The sequence below is a fragment of the Megalopta genalis genome, chromosome 4 (assembly GCF_051020955.1).
Source record: "Megalopta genalis isolate 19385.01 chromosome 4, iyMegGena1_principal, whole genome shotgun sequence".
Taxonomy (NCBI): domain Eukaryota; kingdom Metazoa; phylum Arthropoda; class Insecta; order Hymenoptera; family Halictidae; genus Megalopta; species Megalopta genalis.
The window spans coordinates 11,377,529-11,404,788 of NC_135016.1; the positions used below are offsets into that span (position 1 = coordinate 11,377,529).

The following is a 27,260-nucleotide window of genomic DNA, read 5'->3' on the forward strand; positions in this document are numbered from 1 at the left end:
AAGTTTCCAACTATTCCCCGTTAATGGAACGTCAGATTTGACAACAATTCGGGGTGCGGTGACGCGGTTGAAATTATTTTCCTTCGAAATTACTATAGCTGTATGTCGCGATAATATTTATTGTGTTACTTAGTGACCAAACGATTCCATTAGCGTTCGTCATGTGGCCTAAAATTGCAATTAACATTCTATATTATCTAATTATTGTCAGAGCGTATCCGTCTGTTGCGTGTTACATACGCAATAACCGAATAATTTATCCATATTCATTGATTATTACGAATTGCTATACTGCGGCCGATAATTATGTTCCAGTAATTAACACGTAAGTTCACTTTCAAATTCTTCGATATGTTAACTATGTTTATTCACGTTAATTGGATTCATTATGACGAGTTGAAGGCTTAACATTTTCGATAAAGTAATTCGCCACACTTTTGTCGTAGGTTTAAGTCGAATTGTTATTACAGAACATGAATTATATACATTATTATATACATTATATACATCAGAGAAAACGTTTCTAAAAAGTATTAATGATTAAAATAACAAAATTGGCAGCATCAGTGTTTCGTTATTTTATCAGTCGAATCCTGAAAAGAATTTCAGACGTTCTTAAAATAGTTTAAAGCATTCAACACATTTGGTCACGTTGCTAAAAAAATATTCTGTTTCGTAAAGCGTACAAAATCATTCGCGATCCACCGTTGGTACTTCTATAATTATGCTCTCTAAAAACATATTCAGTCAAAACAATTTTTTTTCCAAGCATTCACAGCTACACAAACATCGCCGGAGCGAAAATATTAGCAGAGGCAACCCCATATAAAATTCCTCCCCCGATAGAATCCCTTTTGACTCCGTTCGTGGTTAAATAAGATCGATCTGAATCGGAACAATTTTGGCGAAGCGTTCGAGATAAAAATTTCAACGAAAAAGATCACGATTTCATTAGTTTCTATTTTTTCATTTAAATCGATCTCTTTTCTACATCCTAAAGTGATAGATAATTGCTGCGACCGAATTTGAAATCAGCTTGTCAAAATCTACGAGAAACGATGTACAGCATGTCATAAAAACATTCAACTGATTTTTGAATCAATTATGATTTTGTTGTAACCTTTATGATTACTTCAGGTTTCAAACAATTATCACTGAAAAACTGGCAATACTGTTGAGACCGAAAAATTTGAGAATATAACTTGAACATTCTGGAACATCGATTCTTTTATTAGAACTCGATATCTCACATCGACGTATATGCAATTAATTGTAAATTTCGCTCTTCTTATAATAATATCATTTTCTCAAAATAAATCGACAATTTTCTTATTTTTTAACATTTTTAATTAAAAAAAATTTACCATATTATTTTGAACGTGTGGTACTTTAAGAGAAAGAAGAAACAGTTTTTTAGTTTACCTTTCAATACACTTACATTTTGAAGGAGGGCGGTTAATTCACTGCGATCTAACTTTGTTTTCAAACTACGTTCGCATTTAGATTGAAAGTATGTAATATAAATATCAGGAATATGAATGATAGTCGGCCGTAATTTTTAATATATTCTCAGAATTATTACATTGAAATGCACTGCATGTAAAAGCTGAAATGAGGTCGATTCAGAAGTTGCTGATGATGCCTCAAGAAAATATCCAGATATTCCGCTTACAGAAAAGAGCACGTTGTCAAATATGCAACTACAGAAAAGATCGGGAAACATGGCGGAAGTGCGTGTCTTGCCAGAGCTCAATATGCGACATAGATCGCGTACTTACACATGCTGAATATGGAGAAGAGGAATACAAAATTAAGTAACAAAAAAACCGCGATTCCACACATTCCACCTATATTTTCCATGCGAAATTTGTTGGGAAATAAAATATGTTGAATTATTCAAAAAAATACACATTTGCCTCTGGTCAAAATGATTCATACCTAACTTGAATGGTTGCCACACTCAGACTGCACAGTTCTTGACGGTGTACATTTCAAAAATTACAGGAAGTAGTTCAAATAGTGCAGTATAATATATTCTATATCCGTTTGAAACTCACAGAATGTAACTTTGAACTATTTTCAAAATAAAAATGTTTTATCATTCTATTAACCAGCTGATTTTCTTTTCACAAAATCTTTGTGATTCGAAACATATTAATTACAATTTACTTCAAAATGAGAAGATAACGTAGAAATGTAATTATTAATTAAACCCTTGCCGTACCATTTTCTTCATAGTTAAATTGATGAGCACTTTATTGATTGTAATAAATTCTTAGAAGAAAAAGAAAATTTATATTTATCATGTTTTTTTTTTTGCCTACATTTACTTAAATGCTTAAATACTGATGACAAGAGAACAGAATTTTATTCTGGTTTAAAAGAATGTAATAACATTCACACTTAACAGAATATTATTAGAAATCTCTATCGCGAGTCAGATTTGTGAACAATAGTTAAAATAGCTCCGTTTTTTTGGAAAATGGAGTTAGGCCACTTTCGAAATAAAACGACTCATACGCAAGCACTTAACCAGTTAGCTATGGCACCTCCTTTTCATAAAAAAAATCGTCAAACTCATCAAACTCGTCAAACACAGAGTAAGTGTTAAAATATCCGCTGTTAAAATATTCGATCGAAGAGACAGTTTTATTTTATGAAATTAACTATTTTATTATTAATATTTACTTATTCACTTAACATTAACATATACTACATACACACAATAAACGAAAAACGCAGGGAAAATCAAATATGTATTAAAATTAAAAATTCAAATTGCTGTTGTAGAGTGTTATTCAGCAAAGAAAGAAACAGAATATAATGGCGTAAATTATTATCGTGAATTATTCATATAATTATTCACACTATTTATTTGCTTGTTTTATTCTGTCCTGGCCTCAAAATATTCTAAACATCCTGAAACTTGAGAACATGTTTTTGTTTCCACTAAAATTACAATTTAAATAGCCAATGGTCACTACTTCTTACGAGTATACTCGTCACGACATAAAATACTGCCACTTCTCCATGACGAGTATACTCGTCAAACCCAGCTAACTGGTTCAAGATATCTTTCATTGAGTTAAAAATATGGGTTATTTTGATCCAGTGCGACAGCGGATGGACAACGTAGAAAAAGACCATCGCTTTACCGAATTTCCGAAAGTCCTTTGATCTTGACACTCTTGACTCCGCCGCTCGGCCCCGCAAGCTTTGTGCCTTCTCGCCGCACGCAATCACAAGCCGTCCGCCAATCAAACGAATCATCCGTGGCCGACCACTGAGAGATCGAGGGGTGCCGATCGAGCCCGGGGATTCGCGGAAAGTAGATTCGCCGTGTGACAGAGATCGGGACCCGCTCTGATAAGAGAATGCGCGCCGCGTGGGAAGCTGGGAAGAGGGGTTGCTGCGGTCCAAGCCGGCGCCCTCGCTCCACAAGTTCCTTCAGTAGGCGCGCGTTGTTACATTCGGCTGGACCCCAGCTCGAGTCTGCTCCGCGAGTCGCGCGTTTCGTCTCGTTCGAATCAAATCGTACCTGTTCGCTCGCCATGAACCGATCGACGAAAACCCCATCGCCGAGCACCGTCGCACCGTCAACGAGAACGCGAATTCAACCATCATCGAATTTCCAGCGAGCATCCAGAAGAGCCTAAGCTCGATTGCCACCAGGAATTCAGAGGTTTCTCGATCGGATCGAGGTGACCGTGTGATATATAGATCGTCGAAGTGTACTTCACCGAGATGCCGCGTTGAAGTTCGCCGGTGCCGTGACAGCGTCGGTTTCGCTTTGAACTTCGCGTACTTCGGACTGGTATCGGTTAGCCGCGCGATCGGCGAACTTCTTGAGAGGTTTCGAATCGTGGCAGGAATCTGCGATGAAGGATCGGGGGACCCGGGGCTGAGGATCGATGGTGGACGATTTCGTCGGACGGTGAGCACGTGGCTGAAGGATGCGCGTCGCCGCGGTGTTTCTCGCGACAACACGTTTCCCGCGGGCGTGACCGGGCCCAGGACGTTGATAGACTGTGCCAGGAAACCGTAAACCAGCAGCACCATGGTACACGCTACGGGAAAAGCATCGGCCGGCTGCGTGGCTACTCCGAACTGAAGGTGAGTGTCGTAGAGTTTTCCCATACGGACCTGTCGCTGGCCGTTTTTACGAGGCCGTAATCCTGTAACGAGGCCGCGCGGATCGTTCCCGCCGTGGATCTTCAATATTCCCGCTTCCGGAACTTCGGAGCTGCGTAATTGGACGGAGTTCTTCTCGGCGGGTCGCTCGTCGCCGGGCTAAGGGAATCTATTAATAACCTTGAGACGGTCCCGAGAAATCCGGAGAGAGAAAGAGAAACAGGCCGCCGAGAAACTTTCCGCGGAGACCTCGATAAGAACCGTGTTAAAGTTTCGAAAGCGTCGAGAGCCCCTGGATGATCTTGAAAATCCCGAGATTCTTCCGAAGCCCGACCAACGGACGGAAATACTTAATCTCTTCGCAAACTTTCTAATGCCCGTTGTCGTTCGTTGCCGGACCGTTCGATGACGTCAAGCCGATTTTCGCGGCAATTAGCGCTGCTCCGATCGTTCTGCTGGCTGGTTTTCTGCCGGGTGAATACAACGGATTTTGGTGCGGATCGATAGTTCGCTTTTCGATCTCCAATTAACGATTGTCGCGGCAGTTTTTCGAGTTCTAGGATATGTCGATTGTGTAACTGTATTATTTATTTATTTATTTATTTATTCTTTATTCGCGGATAAGAATCATTTATTATACGGTGATTGATTACCAATTCGCCGCTTGCACTACGATTTCTTTCACGGTTTTATTGATTAACACTTCTTCGTTTTTCATCATTTCCCTGATAAAACGAGACAATTTTTATTGCTTGCGTGCCCCTATTTACTTTCATTCCTAGATTTTGATAGAAGAAAATTTTACTTTTGTTAGAATTTTGAAGAAATGAAAAGTGATCGACATGTGTTGCCTCGTAAGAATTACAAGATTGCATTTAATTAAATCGTTGACAATTTTTATAATACTGTGTACCTGACGAAAGTAACATAGCCAACAATTTCTAATGGAACCAGCTTAACGACTTCAATAATTATGAAAAAACCGGTCATTTGACTGGCGGTGGTAGGTTTAGTGTTAAAATGGTTAAAGTGTGAAGTCTTATTCATAGAAAACGATTTCATAAAAAAAAGTCTAAATACATTCATTTAGTGTTAATTAATATCTTTACACGTTTTATCGAGGACTAAAGACAAGCTTACGTGGTTAGAAAGTCTGCCTCGAAAACTATGAAAAGAACTGTCTACATTTTTATAAATGATCTACTATCCGAGTGTTGGCAACAAACCAATGATAGGTGCAGAAATTGTATTTGATTCGATTTTTAATGTTATCAAAATGTCAGTGAACTTTCCTCACATATCAATAACAGTGTAACCCATTCGAAGGGAACACTGCCGCAGTCGTTCAAACATAAGATCCGAAATTACCGAACCTCTGTGCACGCAAATGAGAAATTGGTCGATCTCTTTACACGGAAACGAGAAATTACACGACCCCAGCGACACTGAATTCTAGGTTCTCGAAGTCAATAGCAGTGGAAAGCTTAGGTAAACGTAGAATTTAGCGGGCACAATTCCTCGGGCGAGTAACCACACGAGAATAGAAACCATAGTAATTCCGAAGCGTCCGAGGCCCTTGAGAGTGTGCAAATTTTCGAAAAATTATGAACGTTGAGGGATTCAACGTAAATGCAGTAAAATTTCCAGCGTATCCTAGACCAATATTTAAATAGATCATTAACAATTGTTCATCTCTTTGTAACATTAGCGCAAAAAAGCACACTTAATCACAAATAACGTAGAAACAGCTCATAATAAATCGATAATCCTTTGGAAATAATAACACAAAACGTCACCTCATCGATTGATGTAAAAAAATATATCAAATTTGCTGAAGAATAATATATAAATAGATCATTATAAATTGATTATCTTTTAGAAATATTAGCACGAAACGTCACCGTGTAATGTGACCTAAAAAGATATACAAAATTTGCTGTAGAATAATATATAAATAGATCATTAAAAATTGATTATCTTCTAGAAATATTAGCACGAAACGTCATCATGTAATGCGACCTAAAAAGATATACAAAATTTGCTAAAGAATAATATATAAATAGATCATTAATAATTGATTGTCTTCTAGAAATATTAGCACGAAACGTCACCGTGTAATGTGACCTAAAAAGATATACAAAATTTGCTGTAGAATAATATATAAATAGATCATTATAAATTGATTGTCGTCTAGAAATATTAGCACAGAACGTCACCGTGTAATGTGACCTAAAAAGTTCTACAAAATTTGCTGTAGAATAACGTATAAATAGATCGCTATGAATTGTTTAGCTTCTGCAAATATTAGCACAATACGTCACCCTACAGTTTGACCTAAAACAGCGCACGAAGTTCGCCGAACTACCAAAAATTTCTTAGGCTATAGAAAACTGTTAGCCTTCCTTCGCTCGCACAGCCGGGAGAATCCCCCAATTAGCTCTCTGCTAATTAAACCTCGCGAGCACAAAACGAGAAGGAACGGCTCGGTGAATCCGAGACAGTGAGCTGATCGTAAAGTTTTTTGGTCGCGGACTGTAACGGTGTAGAACGAACGTTCCCGGGCCATTTGTCGTCCGTAAGATTTCGGCGTTCGCTTGGATAATAGCATAGATAGTAACTGGACTTCAACTGGGTCGGGATTTTTACGGTCGGACGCCGAAGTTACCGAAGTTTTAAAGCACCGTAGAACCCGCCGTTGCCAAAGACTTAGCGTCTGAAAGTTAAGCCATCCAAAATTCTATTATCTGAATTTTCCTTGCGCCGTCCGCTGTCTAAACAAACGCGGAGTTAGTGGGCGACGCGAACGTGAGTCGCCTTGTTTCGACCTGTTTCCTTCGAACAGGAGCAACGAGATTTAAGCACAAAGTAGAACTGTGAATCTCAAGATGCCATTCGTATTCGTTCGATTCTAATCCTTGCGAAGGAATGAAAGTTTCGCGAGTTTTCTGGCGGTTTTCATCGATAGATGAAATATTAGTCCTCTACAATCTACAATCGATTTGTCATCATTTTAGAGTCATTTATGTCATTTATATATAAATTTTATTAAAATCAAATATGCCGTATTATCTTCTGTAATTTTGCTACAATTATTTTATCATTAATTACTGCGTTAACGTTATACATATTTACATATACACAAATTTGAATGTATTAAAAAATAATAATATTGAAATGTTATGAAGATGATGAGGACCCTTCGTTGATATTATTAAGTGATTAAATCAATTTTTACTCCTGCATCTTGCATTTAACAGCAATGCTATTCATTTCCATTAAATTGACATCAAATTATTAATTATCAATACCTAGGAATAAATTCTAGTGTGAAAAATTCATTTCTTCTGCTAAAAATTTACTTTCTCTGTTAAAAATCTGTCCTTCTGTTAACAATTTCTTTCGTCTGGTTAACAATATGTCCGAAACAATTGTTCAGTTGTCAAATGTCCTAATTAGCTGATTGTTTCATAGTTCGCCATTAGTTCTGGCGAATTCGCAAATTCCGCGCTCCAATAATGGGGAATTACCTCGTACGGTTTAGATGATCAGCAGTGTTCCGCACAACTTTTCCCTATAGCCACCGGTAGGAATTGTTTTCTCCGTGTTTCTCGGTTAATTAAAGCCTCCGGCCGCCCGTGTGTCGAAGCATTCCGTTGTTCTCGAAGCTGCCGGTTTGAATAAAAATGTAACCGGAATTGGCCATTTCGATCTTGTTTACTGCCCCGATGGAAACACGTCACGGGGTTTCGAACATTGGCGTTTATTATGTCGTATCCGGCTTTTAGTGCGAGCTGCAGCTAGAATAGCTAAGCCTCCAGCCGTTCGACGTTAGAATACCTGATATTTCGCCGCATTGTCTCGCAACAAAGTATCCTTAGAGTGTCCGCGAGCGGTTATTGAATTCAGCGCATCGGTTGGTTGTGTTTGCCTTTCGTAATGGGATACTTCGGACAATGGCTGTGCGCGCTCACCGATCCCGAATCGCCACGGTGACGTTTTGTTTATAGAATCATTACAAAAGCTGTCGTTTATTGTGCGTTCCCCTTTGACCCGGGAAAATTGACTGTTGAGTTCGCTCGATTGAAAAACTGCAATTGAAAAATCTGTAGCTTCTGCAGGGAGCCTTTATTTCCGCTCAATGGAACACCGTTTCTTTTGCCGGCATTGTACTGCATAATACATTCTTATTCGAATGTGTATGCGCTGAACAGTAAGAGATTCTATCGTTCGATTAATATAATAATAATAATGTAACGTTTGATCACTATTTAAGCTGCACTCTGTCCCATTATTTCTATTAGTATCAATATTCTCAATATACCACACTTGTATCGTCACGACAGAATAATAGCCTTTATTTAATATTCAATAATCGCAAGATACGAGACTCGACAAAATTTGTTCGTTGAACATTGAACAAAAAGTAACAAACGCGATGATGCATTTCTCTTTCAAAACGTACAAGATTTATCTCACTAGGTATTAACTTACATTTTCCGATGATTCCAGCCAGTATTAATATCCATCGGAATACACATTTCTCATCACCGGATAATGGTATCCTCCATTAATTATTCAGTAATCACAAAAAATGATAGCAGACACGTCCAATTTATTTGCCGAACATTGAACAAGAAATGTCGCAGGCGACGTCGCATTACCGACCTTTCTTTCGCAAATTTTCCGCTGCGTTATCGTCGCGCGTTTCCTTGATTCCCCAATAAATTTCTCGGTATCGAGAGCACGTCAATCGTCGTGACAAATGTCGGAAGAATTACGCTTGCGAATCCAAACATTGCTTTTTGTAACTGTCTGCGCGCTTCGCAAATATTCGACGTGCGAAAATAAAAATCGCCGTACGATCGGCGGAAGAATTATCGTCAAGGACATTATCGTCGAGGACAAAGCTAGTAGATCGTCAGCCGTTGAAGGGTTAGCCAATTATCGGATAATCACCCGTCTCTCCCACGCGGCGCATTTATCGGCAGCAATCGTTTAATGATTGTACCACGTACGCGCGATATCCGTGCGATCATCAAACAAACCACAAATCGAGATTCATTGCAAACACAAAACACGATTGTCGCTTCACTGCGGTGTTAAACATGCCTGACGTGACTTTCCCGGGCAACTGAATTCTCTGTTAAACAGCATCCGTCGCTTTTAGATCGCAAGATCCTGGAGAGAACACGAAAACAGAATTAACCGTTTGCAGCTCGATAAAACTTAGAAATCACTAGCTAATTCATTCTAGCTTCTTTTTTTATCTAAGTCCATTCTTAACAACAACGTGGCTAATGTGTTTTCTTCTATTGCTTCATTCCTAAACACAATTTGTGTTAAAATTATTCATTCGTTGTTAATTTATGACCAGAATTGCAACTTGCAATCGTTTAAAAAATCGTCGGAACAAATAGCAGCATGACAGCAGCTGTCAAATGCACGCGTCTTAGAATCGCGTGTCATTGAATCAGTTGTAACGTTAACGAGCTTTAAAGTTAACTCTAAAATGAGTATACATTATCGGATAACAGATAATAATGAGTTAGCAGATAAAGTTACCACGTACATTACAACGAATTCGTAAAATTAATAGCTCGTTCCATTGATCGGTCGTAGAATGATCAAGCTCAAAGTTAGTTGGTCGTATAACTGACGGCTCTAAAATTAGTAACCCCAGAATTTAACGATGCCGGGTGTCGGCAGAATGATATTGTAAAAACTCTCATCAATATTTCTGTAACGAAACTTCTGTATCGAACCGCGGATTGAAATGCACGCGGAATACATAATTAGTAAAATGAGAACGTCGCGGCTCGCGAGCGAATTAATAAGACCTCAAACTAATTAATATTTAATTAGTAAATCCGAGAAATGATACGGATATAGGACTACTAGAAACATAGATTAGCCAGGACTGTTCGTGAAAATTAGTATCACATGTTCTAAAAATTATATGACACTGCTAAAAGAACAAACAAATAGACACTGACACATATTTCTCCAATATTGCAATTAATATTCCACTATAAAGATCATTTTTCCTCGAAAGTTCAGATGAAGTGTGAATAATTTTACGAAATTAAGGCAAATAAACAAATAAACACTAACACATATTTCTCCAATATTCCAATTAGTATTTCACTATAAAGATCATTTTTCCTCGAAAGTTCAGATGAAGTGTGAACAATTTTACGAAATTAATGCAAATAAACAAATAAACACTGACACATATTTCTCCAATATTGCAATTAATATTCCACTATAAAGATCATTTTTCCTCGAAAGTTCAGATGAAGTGTGAACAATTTTACGAAATTAATGCAAATAAACAAATAAACACTGACACATATTTCTCCAATATTCCAATTAATGTTCCACCATAAAGATCATTTTTCCCCGAAAGTTCAGATGAAGTGTGAACAATTTTACGAAATTAATGCAAATAAACAAATAAACACTGACACATATTTCTCCAATATTCCAATTAATGTTCCACTATAAAGATCATTTTTCCCCGAAAGTTCAGATGAAGTGTGAACAATTTTACGAAATTAATGCAGATACGTTCTCATCACGGACCTGTCCAATTAAAATACCTTGAAGCCTGCGTTCGCCGTAGACTAATTTACGGAAGGGGTGATCAGAAATGTGTGTGCAATCACGAAGTTTGTCCAGCACATAATACCCATAACACCCATAACATTTAGGTGGTCGGAAACGGGTAGACAGTTATTGCGACCTGCAGCGAGCTACTGGTTTCTTTTTTCCAGCCCTCGGCGCCTGCTCGGAGGTGTAATACCGGGTTTCGCGTCCCAGTGGTACCCGAGCTGTCCACCAGTACCAAGAACTGCGAGAAAACTTGAGCTGGAAGTGGGGCATAGTATCCACGGCGGGAAAATCATCCCTAAAATAGTACCGCTGTTGGCTGCACGAGTTGGCAAGAGCCTCAATGAAATCACGGACAATGCTGTAACCGACAAAAATTCACGGAAGCCGAGTTTCATACATAGCGACTGTGTTCCCTCTGTACCTGCGCTTTTGTTATGAATGTCAGACACGCCTACCATTTGGGAACCAGAAACTCGACACAAGCATCTCCGCTCTCTCGAGCTCAAAGGGTTGATACATTATTTCAAACTTATCGATGCTCATCTTCTTAAAATTCATACGTGGGAGACTCGATTGTTTAAAGTGGCGCTTTAATTTTTCGAAGACGAGAAATGAATTTTCCTTTATACTTATATTTTCCTTTATAACCAGTTAGCTGTGGCGCCTCCTTTTCATGTGTCGCGAGAATCAAGCGACGACGAGTACACTCGTCAAGCCCAGAGTAAATGAATAAGTCAGTTAATAATTTTATTACTAATATTTACTTATTCACTTAACATTAACATATACTACATATATAATAAACAAAAAACACAGGAAAAATCGAATACTTGTAAAAGTTAAAAATTCAAATCCCTGTTTTAGGGATCCCTATATTTTTTAATTGTTTGTTTTATTCTGGCCCGGCCTCAGAATATTCTAAATATCCTGAAATTTGAGAATATGTTTTTGTTTTCATTAAAATTACGATTTAAATAATCAATGGTCAATACTTTTTACGCACGATGAGTATACTCGTCATGACACAAAATACTGCCGCTTCTCCGTGACGAGTATACTCGTCAAACACAGCTAACTGGTTAAAATAATCTCCGATAAATGTATCGGTACCATTAAATCTCTCATTTCAAGAAACTGGAATTAAATCAAGCGACTAGTCTGAAATTAATTAGCAAGATACAATCGACGATGTTAGCGAATTTGGATAAGAATGTAAAGAAGAACATGAATAATAATATGAAGCAAAATATGAAGGAGAATATGAATAATAATATGAAGACGAATATGAATATTAATATGAATAAAAATAAGAATAAGAAGACGAATATGAATAATAATATGAATAAAAATAAGAATAAGAAGACGAATATGAATAATAATATGAATAAAAATAAGAATAAGACGAATATGAATAAAAATATGAATAAAAATAAGAATAAGAAGACGAATATGAATAATAATATGAATAAAAATAAGAATAAGACGAATGTGAATAATAATATGAATAAAAATAAGAATAAGAAGACGAATATGAATAATAATATGAATAAAAATAAGAATAAGACGAATATGAATAAAAATATGAATAAAAATAAGAATAAGAAGGCGAATATGAATAATAATATGAATAAAAATGAGAATAAGAAGACGAATATGAATAATAATATGAATAAAAATAAAAATAAGAATGAATATTAATATAATAAGACTATGAATATTAATACGAGAATATAGGAATGGAAATCGTAGAGGTTCTAGCCGGATTAGTGGGATCGAGGAGAGTTAACGATCCCGTTGCGCCGTATTTATTCAACTGGCACATAATTCAGTAGTCACACGGGAGATCATCAATATCGCATAATGCATCGGGGGTGTACCGCTTAATCGCAGCCTACGGCCAAGATGCTCCGGCAAAGCCGTCGTTTCTTCAAAGGTATTACCTGTCCGCCATGTACACGGCACGCGTAATAAATACTGTGGCTCTGTTTACGTGCCAGCCGTTCATGATTTATGGAAACGCGCCGGCAGCCTTCAGCATTTGTCAGACACTCTATAACACGCCTGGGGAGCGTCTAATACATAATGAATCCGCTAATACACCGTGTCGTTTACGAGCAGGAATTTTCTACCATTTGCATCCCGAAGCTGCTCGCCTTTAACATATTCACGAATTTAAGCTGCTAATTACGCTCGACGGAGTTCCGTTACAGAAACTGGCCCGTAATTACCATCACAATTTGAATCGCGTGATCCTGCTCAGGTGGAAACCTTGCGAGACACTGTTTCACCGTTTCGTGGTTTGCAAATTTTTAATTAGTCGTTTGTACGAGATTGTTTCTCTATCATCGGAAATCGATAGTGGCCACCCATAGTGCACTCCGTGCTGTTTTTTTCTCCGTGAACCAGCAACCAACAACTCTGTGATATTTTCAGAGAAAAATAAAATCGAATCGTATGTGTGTAGCCGAGAATTGGAAATAATTTTTTATTTCAGTGTTTCGTACATTTTTGCACGTCAGAAATATATTTTCCAAAAAGTATGAATCCACGTGCTTTTCTACAAATAGAATTTATTAATTAAACTAGCTTCATTTTCGTCATATTGTTATGAGATTATTTTATCAAAGCAGAGCGTACTCTGTGATTATACTGTGTGTAGACTGTGTGTTATACCGAATGAGATTCCATGATTTCACAGTCTCCGCACCGTTTTAAGTAGGAAAGGTCAGCCATGATCCGGCAAGTAAATACTCGACGTCAAACATTATCCTACACCTATTGTCAAATCTTCCAATTTGATCTTTTCTTATTACAGATCCATCAATTATCCCATTCACGAGTATTCCAAATAATTTTTCCATTTGATTTTCCTACACTTTCAAACATGCAAACTATAAAGGACAGTGCTTTCGAAGCATCATCATATAGGATCGCTGTAATTTTTGATTATATCGACCGGATCGCGTAACAAAAAATACCACGCATTCATCGAACATGTCGTACTACGTCTGCAAATTGTGAAATCGATTCACGAGATGGTTCGTCCTAAAAAAAATCCCGAATGCGACTGATTGTTTATAGCCGCAGTATAGAGTTCCCTGAAGCTGCTCGTTACTTTTCTATCAAGAGTGAAATGGATACTGGTGCGGCCGGCGGCGATCAACTCGTCCAATAAATTCAGCGGGTAATCCAAAAACGATTCGCCTTCATATCCCAAAAAGCCCACCCCCGCAGCCGCCTCGACAAGCTGTAATCAAGCGCAATATCTATTCACTTAACGTGGATCGGTCGAATAAACGCGCCACTGACATGGTCACCAGCGATTCAGTGGATTGTTGTTGCTTGTTGCCGGCTTACTTCGCGAGATTTACGGTTGTAATTTGATAATACCATTGCCGGTCATTCGCCGCTTGTTCGACGCACCGACCATTTCGTTGGAACAATCGACGCGAGCGTTCGCGGTTATAAATTGCTCCGACGCTTAGCGGAGAAGATATTTTTGATTGCTTTTTCAATTGAAAACGGTCCGCATATTTTTGTTGCAATAACGCGTTGCACGGAGTTGGCTGTTTTTATGTCACTTAAATGCGCGAGCTTGGAATATTGCGATTGCGTATTTTAATTCTGTATCTAAGAATTTCTGTATCCAAGAAAGAAAGTTTCGTAGCAACAATGGTAAATTGGAAAAACGAATTATATGAATTTAATATATATATTATATATATATTATAAAAATTATAATATAAAAATTAATATATATTAAATATCATTGCAATTTCAATGCAGAATGTGCATATATAATTCGTTTCTTCAATTTACCATATATATTAAATATCATTGCAATTTCAATGCAGAATGTACATATATATATATATATATATGTACATTCTGCACCTCTTTGCAAAAACCTTACTAAAGGTTTTATATATATATATATAACATATATATATATAAAACCTTTAGTAAGGTTTTTGCAAAGAGGTGAGTTTACTCTTCCAAACCATGATCGTTTCCATCAGGGAAAAATTAATAACGTATTCAAGGAATTTAAAGAGTCTTGAATTTATGAATCTGCATTCAGTCTTTGAAGCGTTATGTTTTCCATGTCTGTTGTGGTAAATCGTCGTTAAAGAATTTGATGCAGTTGTTACGAAAGGAATATTTCATTTTCGGGATTTATCGTCATTTGGTAGTCATGAATGAAATTCCTTACGTTCACGTAGTATTCTAAAGGAACGTGAAAGCACTTCAATTAATAAAATTCTGTTTCTACTTTCTACAGATACACTTTTCACTCAAACAGCAATAGAATGGCACACAAAAATAATACAACAATTTTTGTCGATCCATTGTAAAGGACAAACTGTACCTTATCAATTGCTTGCGACTTCGATCACAGAAGAACATTTTTACACCCATGACATATTATAAACGGTTTCAATTGCGCACGAGCTCACGAAATTCCCACGAAAAGGAGTAATTTAAAATTGCATTTCAAAATTGCAATTTCAATGAACGCTAAAATATATTCGTAAATCTTAAGATGCTTTCAGTATACGGAAGTCAAGACGAAATAAATCGAACAAATACAAAACTTTTAATAATTATTATGAAAAAAACTGTATACAGTGTTAAAAATAGTAAGTACCATGCTTCGCGTTAGTCATCGCTGCATCGTTTACTTCCTCCGGTACATTGTGTGTACACAGTTTTCACGGAAGTTGCAACACAGCTAAAACTGGTTAAATAAAAGTTCGAAAAAGAATTTCTTCCCACGGAACTATTAATGTACATATTCTACAATGTCTGTACGACGAGAACGCTTATTGAAAAAGTTCCAAAAAGATTTCGTAAAAGTTCTACAGGAACAGATGCTTCGTTGAACGGAAGGTACAAGTTCGAACAGAATTTTGTTCAGAGCGACTTCACGAGCCGTGCAACAAAGAATCTCGCACATAAAGCAGAATGATTTGACGTGTTTTGGCGCGGTTGTGGCAGGTGGTACATCGCCGTTCTTTCCAACAAGGGTTGAACGATCTACTTCGACAGCGTGCTTCCAGAATTCCCGGCGACAATTCACCGATTTCCGGTGTTTACGATCACGAGCATACTCCCGGAATGGTGTTATGGCATAACGAGCCCTGTAAATCTATTACCAGGCATCCCGGGAAGCACGACACCGCCGCTCAGGCATGTTTTATTCAACATGCTTTAGCAAGTGAGCGTCCATCGACGTTCGCGCCTCGTCGCGGGGACTTCACGGTCCGACACCCTTGAAAAACGTCCGTCTTCCTGGACGGATCCTGCGTGACGGGTTTGCGGGTTCATTGAATCCAGCCTGTCCTCGGCTGACGGACGATCGACCGGCCGAAATTGATGGCCGTTACACGGTTACAACGATATCGCAATTTCCGTGGCTCCGCTCGCACGGAATTTATACAACGCGGCGCACTCCTCTAGCCGGAAAATCTGTTTACTCGCGTCATGTGTCGGCTCGTTTTCAATTTGTACAACGGTATAGGCAACGTAATCTACCGATTTCCGAAAGAGGACCCATAAAGGCGGCGTGGATGCTATTTAATACCTGTGCAACGCGCGATCGGAAACGAAGCACTCTGCGAAGTCGTTTTAGCTGGTCCAGAGATTCGTTTGCTCGCGGAGAACGGATTTTATGCGTTGACGTTACGTACCCTGAGTGAGAAAAGAATCTCTTTTAGTATTCAGCTTCGCTATGTTCAGCGTATCGAGGATGATGATGTTCAAAATGTAAAAAATTCGAAATAATGTTCAGTGTCTCTTCAAACTCGATTTGCATTAAGCAAGTTGTTTCGAATTTAATATTAAACGGAGTTAATATTCATTAATAAATAGAAGGTATGATATTAGTTGTTTCAATGAGCGATGTATTTATTAATTAATTGATCTTGAATTTCATTCACGTGCTGATTTTTATCAGCTAATTGATGGAAGTAGGGATAAGGTTTAAATTTATTTCGGTGTTGAAATTATTCTTCTCAACGAGACAATGTAATAATGTCATTAAGAATTTGTTATTTCAACGATTTCTTAGAAGATGCATTACCTTTTCGTCGATAATATTCACTTCTTTCGAAAATGAATTTCATATTTATAATTATTTCTAATCAAATTCATATTAAATCTGAAAATATAATAATGAAATTTGCATTATTTTACAAATAAGTACACAAATTCATATTAAATTTAAAAATTGTATAAAAGACTGTTAATTTTGTTACGCGAATGGGTTAATTTTATTTTCGGAAAGGTGAACATGATGAATAAAAAATTCAAAGTGGGAAAAGGAGAGCACAATATATAGTTACAGAAATTTACAGAAATTATTCAAGAAATTATGTAAATTTACAGGAATCAAATATACAAAAATTGATCTTGTGTGTGTGTGTGTAAAGTGTTATCAAAAATATAATTATCATTCGATAGACGCTCGGAACGAAGGCTTTCAAAGACCGCAAAAATAAGTGACGAAAACGCGATCGTCTATCAATAAATTGTGTGCAATTCGTAAACAGGATGAACAAGACATAATTCTATATTTTATAACTCATCTCGAGGAATCATCCACCGACTTGGCCACAGTTAATCCTCGCACATAATCCAATAAGCTACGACGATCGTCGAACGAGACCGGATAAAGGCGATCATTAGGATTTCGCCGGGGGGATCGTTTTCGAGGGAGCGAGGCTGGCAATGAAGGCGGTCGACCATTAATCGAGGGGTGCGTGGCGGAGAAAGAAAAGCCGGTTGCGAGCAAGAAGCAACCGCCCTCCGTGCCACATAATTCTTGCCGCGCTGTTACTCGTGGGATATTAGATTCCTGACGGAGCAGACCGAAAGAGAGACTGCATCGACTGCCGTTCCTATAAAATCCATTACGCCGTCGAATGATTTAACGCTGGCCTGCCGGCACTGCGATCGCCTGATAGAAAACGGGGTGGGTGCCCGTCGTCGAATAATTTAGCGAAGCATGTCCGTGCGAGACAACGCCGCAAGCGGGATTTACATTTGTTAGTAGCGACTCCGGCGAAATTGTGTTCCATTTTATCCGGCTCCGGGCTCTCGATTGGGACTCGTTTTTTAATGCGAACGAAGCGACGGTACACGTTCGAATTAGTTCGATACTCGCCGCACGTTGTTTTGAACAGTTTCATTATTGATTTTTGCTGGCGGAATTTCGGGAACGTGGCGGAAAGTGTCCCCTTGGTTTTAGATCTTCCTGAATACGGTTGTCTCGTTCGTTTCTCGTTTCGTCGGGTTTCGAATTTATTCGAATGTGTAGCATGTGCGTCCGTGTGCCCGGTGCGCGATGCGATGCGGAGCGCGGTCTTTTTCGAGATTATCGATTTATTCGGGGTCACTGTTTTCAGCTCCTGTCATTAGACCACGGATTTTATGCTCTCATGGCAAAGTTTGGTGAATGCGATTCCATACGGCAAAAAATATTAAAAGTGTCTGAAAATGTCTCAGTGCGCGAATTTCAATCTATTAAAATCTATTTCAATTTATATATTGAAACGAAGAATCAGCTTGCTGGTTACTCTCTATTTCTTCCCATTGAACCAGAGAATTTTTATTATGCACAAAAGCTCGCGGTCCATTTATCATACTGCAAAATTAACGTCATACAAACTCATCATGCAAAATTTAAAGGGACGATTTATTTGATTATCGATACTTTTATTTGTACGTTTTTAATTTCGTTGATTTCTTATTTTATTTGTCAGCGGATCGTTGGTCAATTTGTTAGCAAAATTTTAAGCGTGGGAAGAGAATTTGGTAGACAAGAATTATTTTAGATTCGATTAGATATGTAGATGATCCTTAGCCTTCGTTTTCGCTTCGTCATGGTGCAAATTTGTTTCAGTAGAAAACGATCTCGGCAATTACAGAGATGATCGTTTTATCAATGCTTCTCCTCGTACGTTGATTAATTTATATTATATTTGATCCCATTTTCTAGTTGATTAATGATAAACGTGCTACTAAAGTTCTAAATGAAAAATAGCATTTATTGGACAATAAATCCACTTCGTTTTACACTTGATCATAAAATTAACATCTCTTTTATGGTACATGTGATTATGACAATTTTATTATTTCTTTACGCTTGCAATCAAATTTTGTACATTCTATTACTGGAGGACAGCATAACATCTTAGAGTCAGCCATTTGATCGCTGAACCTTCTATGAGAGAATTCGACAGGAGAAAATATAATTGGACTGTTTACCAGATGAAACGAGTTAACACTAAATCTACCGCGGTCAAAGCGACCGCTTTCGTATTCTGCAATTCTGCAAAGTTCCGAGACTCTTTCGTGGAAAACGCTTGAATAAGTTATATCATTGGAGCAAGTTTTATAATGAAAACATTACAAATTCTAAATAAATTCGGTCTTCTCGCTTTTGTGAAGCAGTACACGTCAGTTAGTATTGCTGCTTGGTAGTACAAGTGATTATGACAATTTTATTATTTCTTTACGTTTGCAATCAAATTTTGTACATTCTATTACTGGAGGACAGCATAACATCTTAGAGTCAGCCATTTGATCGCTGAACCTTCTATGAGAGAATTCGACAGGAGAAAATATAATTGGACTGTTTACCAGCTGAAACGAGTTAACACTAAATCTACCGCGGTCAAAGCGACCGCTTTCTTATTCTGCAATTCTGCAAAGTTCCGAGACTCTTTCGTGGAAAACGCTTGAATAAGTTATATCATTGGAGCAAGTTTTATAATGAAAACTTTACAAATTCGAAATAAATTCGATCTTCTCACTTTTGTGAAGCAGTACACGCCAGTTAGTATTACTGCTCGCCAGGTTTAGTGTTAATCTTATCCGCGGAATGATCCAGCACAGTTCTCTCGTTCGAGTAAATCGCCTCTTTTTTCAGAGACGAATGCGCAATAAATGGTATTCTTTATCAGAGCCATCATCAATTGAACGTCACGAGAGCTGGCAACTAGCGGAAAACATAATCGTGTATCATAGCAGTGGCCCCATAAAAATACAGTTTCCTCGCGCGGGCGGCGAGTGGGCGAAATTTATAGATTCCCGGACTGTTTTCCATAATGATATTTCACGCGCGGAAGTTTCGCGTCGCAATGTCCTACGCCGTCGGGAATATCGGTGAAAGCAAAGTTCGTGGATACAGAGAGAGAGAGCGTGATTTTTGTTGTTCCGCGGATCTTCGCACCGCCATCTTCTTCGCACCAGATGGCGGATAGAGGGAGAGCAGGAAAAAATTGTACAGCGGTTTTCCCGGACAACCGACAACGTTATCAGTCGAAACATATATTTCCCGGGATCCCACGGGCGGCATGCGGATAGCCGCGGCTCACCGCTGCCGCAAAACACGACGATGAATCACATCCGACGGTTGTTACGTTCATTAAACACTTAACACCGAGAAAGGGAATATCAAGGCATCCGGGTTGCCGTTGCCTGACCACCGGAGACCTAATTAATCACTTGGACATCACCGGTTGGACCAGTCGTTGCAATTAGTTCGCCCGAAGACAGCGGCGCGACGGAGAAAGAGAGTAGTATGTCGACTGACATGGCGAGAATAAAAACCTCTTAACCGCGGACGTGAGGGAAAAGAAAAGTAAGTGGGATGGATGGGAAAGGCCAACGAGATCACGAAACGATGGTACAACGGGACGGGGATGTAAATAGCTTAGAATTACGGTGACATACTGAGATTGTTAAGAGCATTATGTAGGTCGTGGGTGTGCATTGCTTAATGAGGGTGTATTCCTTTATGGTAAGCAGGATGTTGGTGGTCACGGAATTAGAGCAAATATAGGTCCTGCTGGTGTAAACTATACTTTTGCAGGCCTGACACAAGTCACGTTAAGTCATTTAATTGTATCCTTTATATTTGGCTCAGTTTTCTTTGTGGCTTGCTAATAAATTTAGCGTGCATGCCACTACGATTTCCCAAGACTTATGGTAATTTTCAGTTTCCTATAGAAATTTTGGCTACAATCTGTGCATGGCTTGATCCTATTAATTTTTCCTAATAATTTGTACATACTATAATGGTTTTGAAGGACTTCTGACAATTTTTATCGCATCATACTGTGATCAATAGACTGCGACCATTCATGCATTTATAATGGACGAGGGTCTCGTAGAGTATTTGTTTCTAATTAAGTGGAAATAAAATCTTATCTTGGGATGGAATATTGAATGAGCACTGAATGTTCCAAGTTGTTGGATCTATCGAAACGCGGAGAAATTTGGTTACAATATGCAGACGAATAAATGGATTTATTTCATAGAACGAAATACAGCTAATTTCTCGTAACAAAAATAACATGGAAATTGGTGTTTATTAATACAGAATTTCTCTTGTACTTCATAATATTGGGAGTGATGATGAACGTGCAGATGAACGAGTCTCTGATCAACAGAGACGAATCAATTAGGATTATAGTAAATCCTCCCTAATGGACGCTCGGCTTGTGCACGGAAATGGACAATTTAGGAAGAGAAGACACGATTATTCGAGCCCTATTGCTCTATTGTTACCGATGATCAACAACTACAAACAAGCCACGAGGCTCGATCAATCGTATCTCCACTTCCAAAATTGTCCATTTTTTGTTTCCAAGCTGAACGTTAATTAGGGAGTCTTTACTGTATTGAGATTGCGTTTACGCTGAACTTATTTAATCAATTTGTTACTTCGGGGATATATTACGATAAAAATCGTTAAAAATCTGGTCGAATATATTCGTTAATATGTCTAATTTTATAATACGAGTCGAGGTAGCGGAAAACGTCAGCACATATTCCTGTACGCGCTAGCGTTGGAGCGTTATGGCGTTGGAGCTCTATTCCCGGATACGGGAGAAAATGGGAGAGAAGTGGAACGAAGGAGGAGAGAGAGTGAGAGAGAGAGGAAAAATAAGAACATCTTGAGGCGGTAGAACAGGAATGAGACGAGGATATAAAGAGTTGTGAAACGGTGGAGTGGGCAACGGCGGGGACGAACGATGCCAGGGATAACGAGGGGAAGGATGTAGGCAGAAGAATAATGGCTGGGTGGGGTGAAGGTGAAGAGCCACTGAGTACCTCACTGTAGAACTGGGAGTGTTAAAACAATCAGAAAGACGTTTCCTTCTCTGAAATATTGTACAAGCACAGTTGAAATAATATTTAAACGAAGAAACCTATGATAGATCCGACAAGATATTTTATTATTAAATACGCAGAGTCTCAGGCTCTATTACTTGAAAGTATGTCGAGTGCGGCCAATCCCCTTTCCAAAGATTTATTGCAGCTTTCATTTACTTGTCGAGGCAACTCTGTTCCGTTTTGTAACATGTTCGAGCTCTCGTACGTTTTCCGTCTCAATTTAATTAATAAATTCGGTTAAATTCCGTACGAATAAAATTGCAGGGCATGTTTGTTATTTATTCTCCTCTAGACTCTCTTTGCATTCAATTCAGGAAATATTGGTGGATGAAATTTTCTAACGGTGTGTAGCTGTTATATAATAGAAGAATGTAGAACGTACTTAATCTATTACTTCATATTAAATAATATTTTCTATCGTATGCTGTTGTTCAGTGAAATGAAGTAGAAATGTCCTACTATAGTCAGACAAAATAGTGAGCAGCAATTTACAACGCCAAGTTTATAACAAGGGCTTCAATTTAATTGTAATTTAATTGTAAACTTTTTTATATATATATATATATATATATATATATATATATATATATATATACGGGGTTGTATATATATATAATGTAGTAAATAAACTTTCAATTTTTACATTAACACTTTAATCATGAATTACGAAAGTTCAATTTTCAACAGTTATTTTGTATGTAGTTGATAAAAATTATCAAGCAACATTCATTTCTTCACAAATAAAAGTTCATGGTATTTTCCATTTACTAAGCATTATTTGAGGGACTATAAATAGGATAAATATAAATGAGTAAGAAAGTCACGACTTTGTGTGTGTGTGTGTGTGTGTGTGTGTGTGTGTGTGTGTGTGTGTGTGTGTGTGTGTGATGTACTTATTTTATTGTACGGGAATATCGGGCAAAATAAACAGCCATCATGCAAAGTATTTCAACTATTTGAAATCTTACTGTTACCGTCCAATTAGAACTTTTTCCCTTTACGCATAAATGTGTAGACGAAAAGTTTCAATGGATTTATAACTACTTTCTTAGAACAGAAAGATTAAAACTGAACAAGTTATTATTACACCAGAACCAATTGAAAATTGTAGCAGTTTCGTTCGAGTCCAGTTCATAACAAACAAGTTTGCTCTTTCATTCGATATAAAAAAGTGGAGGGTTCCATTGAATCGAAGATTAAACAAAACCAGAACGATTTTTTTACGACGAAGATGTTGCAAAAGAAGCTGAATGCTCGGTTTCCTGCATTCGACGATGTCGAAGTCGAAGACCTGTAAATGGAATGTCAACGTTGCCCTCCTTTTCCCGGTTTTATTCGTCCGCGATGCTGACTGTTCACTCGACGAGTACTAATTAAGATCTGTAATTGCTGAATCGATTCCGGTACATCAGAACCGTGATAAATGCTCGTTTCCTCTTTCCATTTGAGCCATCAAAATGAATATAATTTTAATGGGGCAGCCCCTGGGAAACCGTTATTATAAGGATGATCTTCAGCAATTTTTTTATGACGTGAAACATTCATGAAATTTTTCTGCACTTTCCATACAAACTCTTTAACAATTTTAAATTGCAGTGGTATGCATAATTATTGGACTGCGTTAGACAAGTATACTATTCTTTCTTCCTTAAATAATTTTAATAAGTTAAAATTAATACGTCAACTTTCGTTAATTCATTTCATTTTTTCGCGATTTTAAATCTCGTCGTTCCATGTTTGCTGTAAAAGCATAAAACCCGCAGTTTAATAATTATAGACGCGAAACGACTTTTACATTGTTACTAATATCTGAACGAAAACTAGAGAAAATATCATATTTGTACAATTTCATTTTGTGAAATGTTTTGTTTTTAATACACAAGGTGTCTCAGAGCTAAATGAAAGGAGGCCATCGCGCGCGCATATTCGCGGAGAAAAAATGTTACAGCTGGGTCTCTTCTAATTGATGGCAACATGTGAAGCACACACGGTAGATTACGCAGGCATTATTGGATAAACTATAGCAGGTCGAGGGCGCGTACTGCGTGCGCTTCCGCTACATTTTCGTAGGGTTTCCGCTCAATTATGCGTCTTCATACTGTTGACGATGCTCGCAGTGGTTTTCCCACTGTTTTACATTCATTTTCCGATTTAAAGTTCCGGAACGAGTCGGGCTCGCTTGGAAAACCTTAGCACAAGTCGGGCTATCCCATGGTGCGACTTACTGCTTTAATTAAAGGACTCTTTTCAAAATTGCCTTTGACAATTCCAGTGCCGCGAGTCAGTCTGAATATTCGGCGGGTAATACTAAAAACAGCTGCGTTATGTTTGCGACTGCACCAGCCAAACATTTTCGGAGGAAGACAGCGGAACAGCTGGGGAGAGATAATGGAATGAGAATGAGAAAAGGAAATTGCGGAAAGTGGACAATTTAATCGGGGAAGGATAAACGGGGTTGTAGAACCCTCTATTTTTAGCGTAATTTCCGCGAGGAATTTGCTTAGGCTGATTCGAATATTTCGCAAATCAGATTTATGATGATTGAATGATTGCAGCGTTGTTTTATCACTGAAATCAGAGCAACCACAGTTTAGTGAACACTGTTCGTGACGTTTGTAAATCATTTTTACGGCTTCTAAAAATCCCGTTTTGATATGTACTTTATAATTGAATTTCGCATATTGTTCACGGAACGTCAATGAAATGTTGCGTTTCGTAACTAAGCCATTTATTTACTTCGATTTCGCGATTTCTAGTTATTGAGAACGTAATTGGATTTTCGATCATCAACGAACGTGGCTTATCATTTAACGTATGACAGATTGTTATTAACACGTTGATTAAAATGTCGACAGAAAATTGAAAACCTGTTGACTGATCTATTTACTCGCATGCAATCATGGAATACACGGATTTAAATAATATGAGACAACGTATACTCTAATCGAAACTAACAGTATTCTCATTTTATTGTCATTTATTAACCGAATTTTCGGGTCGTTAACGTTTAAATCGACCTTGAACTAATCACAGAATTATATCGTACTGTATTTTCACGGTAGCGAAGAAATACAAAAAATTTCTATCCGACCGAAAGCCATAAAATAAATCAAGAGGGTGTCATCCACTCTAAAAGTAAACGATCCTGATCCCCTAAAAAATTAATCGAGCAATGAATGTATCCGATATTGTAGTAGTTACTTAAATTTAATAACGCGGAAACACGATTCTCCCGCCGCGTATGCGAGAAATCCGAGTCTCTGTATTATATTACAGTTCCGCAAACAAATTCAGATTTATCATCGGAGCAACTCTCGTTATTATTAGCGACATTTCGCTGCATCGCGAATCGTGTAATTCAATGATCTATCGAGGCGAATCATACTCGACGCTTGTCCTGATTATTTTGAAGTGCTCTTCTACGTAGACGGGCGAATCGAGCACCGTAGACGCTCTTCCAGAATTAATAAACAGACAGAATTTGCACGAGTTCGCCGATTCACGATCCTCGACTGGAAGTGTGAGGAAAGCTCTTTACATCGCTGAAAGTGAACAATCGATCACACGCGTTCGTCAGTGTTAACGCAAAATTCCGCATCTACCGTTAACTTCTAACGAACGCGGTTTTAATCCAAATGAAATTCTTTGATCAAAGCAAGCGCCATAGTGATCACTGTACTGCCGACTCTTGATGAAAATTAAACTACACGTTTAATTTAACGTGTTGAATATAATACAACAGCATCTTTAAATTCCCTATATATTTTCACTACTTCACAGACTGCTTCATTTTTTAATGTAACGTATCTATTTCTGTCATAAACCCAGTAATTATAATAATAAGTTTCGCATACCGCGTGTCGTTTATGCTATTCTTGATCGTGGGGAATTTATTGTAACCTTATCATTTTGTATTTTTATACGTAGAATCAGTGTAAATTAGAACTAGTGATACATAGTGATCATTATACTGCCGACTCTTGATGAAAATTAAACTACACATTAAAATTAAATGTAACGTGTTGAATATAATACAACAGCATCTTTAAATTTCCTATATGTTTGCACTGCTTCACAGACTGCTTCATTTTTTAATGTAACGTATCCATTTCTGTCATAAACCTAGTAACTATAATAATAAGTTTTGCATACCGCGTGTCGTTTATGCTATTCTTGATCGTGGGGAATTTATTGTAATCTTATCATTTTGTATTTTTATACGTAGAATCAGTGTAAATTAGAACTAGTGATACATAGTGATCACTATACTGCCGACTCTTGATGAAAATTAAACTACACATTAAAATTAAATGTAACGTGTTGAATATAATACAACAGCATCTTTAAATTCCCTATATGTTTTCACTGCTTCACAGACTGCTTCATTTTTTAATGTAACGTATCATCCATTTCTGTCATAAACCTAGTAACTATAATAATAAGTTTTGCATACCGCGTGTCGTTTATGCTATTCTTGATCGTGGGGAATTTATTGTAATCTTATCATTTTGTATTTTTATACGACGAATCAGTGTAAATTAAAATTAAAATGCAAGAAAAAGAATACGATAATTATATGAATTTTTCTAACATCGTTTGAAAGTACGTCTAGTTCAAACAAAAATGTATAAAGATTGCTCCGCAAGAAGTTCCATAGCAGTATTTTCTTGTCGACACGTTTGAAATCACAGCAGAATATTGTTAACGGTATTATTTTCATCAAACTTGAAAAATGGCAGCGTGGTCGAGGCCGCAGTGGTCGCGGTTTTCATTTCGCGACAGGTCAATTTGGAAACGCGACTGGTCGGTTATTTTCCGACCTATTCATCGAACTTTCCGTCCGCTGGACGTCCAGCGGACAGGATAATAGACACTCGTCGGAATTGGCTACTTTTCAGCCGGATGCTGCGTTCACGGCACAATATTTCTGTCCCTTTCGATACGAGGACGGCAACGAGGGATTCGGAAACCGAGAACCAGGGAATAAACAACGATTGTCCGGGGTAATTGAGCACGTAGGTTTTTCTCGGTTTCAGCCGGCATGTCGTCGGGACATCGTGATTATAGGAAATTACTGTGCAATCAGTTGATCGGACCTTGATTATCCACATGCTAGAGGAACGTGATGGTCAGTTCCTCTGTGTTCTGAGAGCATAGCGAAACGGGGACGGTTGTTCTAGTCACGATGCAGGAAAATTGCGTCGATTTGCTCGGGGGCTTAAGTGGAATTAAGGGCGTGTTCAGAGATCAACGTGTGCACCGGAATTCTGGAGGTTTTTGAGCGCGAAAGAAAGTTACGATGCATTTGCTGCGGTCCTCTAAGCGTTATACGT

At 37.9% G+C, this 27,260-nt stretch overlaps 1 protein-coding gene across 1 annotated transcript in view; it reads left to right on the plus strand.

The window, feature by feature from the left end:
* Positions 1–3,465: 3,465 nt before the first annotated feature.
* Positions 3,466–27,260, plus strand: part of Glurb (metabotropic glutamate receptor B) — a 471,226-nt gene continuing 447,431 nt past the window's right edge. Inside the window, exon 1 of the mRNA XM_076521310.1 lies at positions 3,466–4,113. The gene's annotated coding sequence lies outside the window, so the exon portion shown is untranslated. The remainder of the gene's footprint in view (positions 4,114–27,260) is intronic.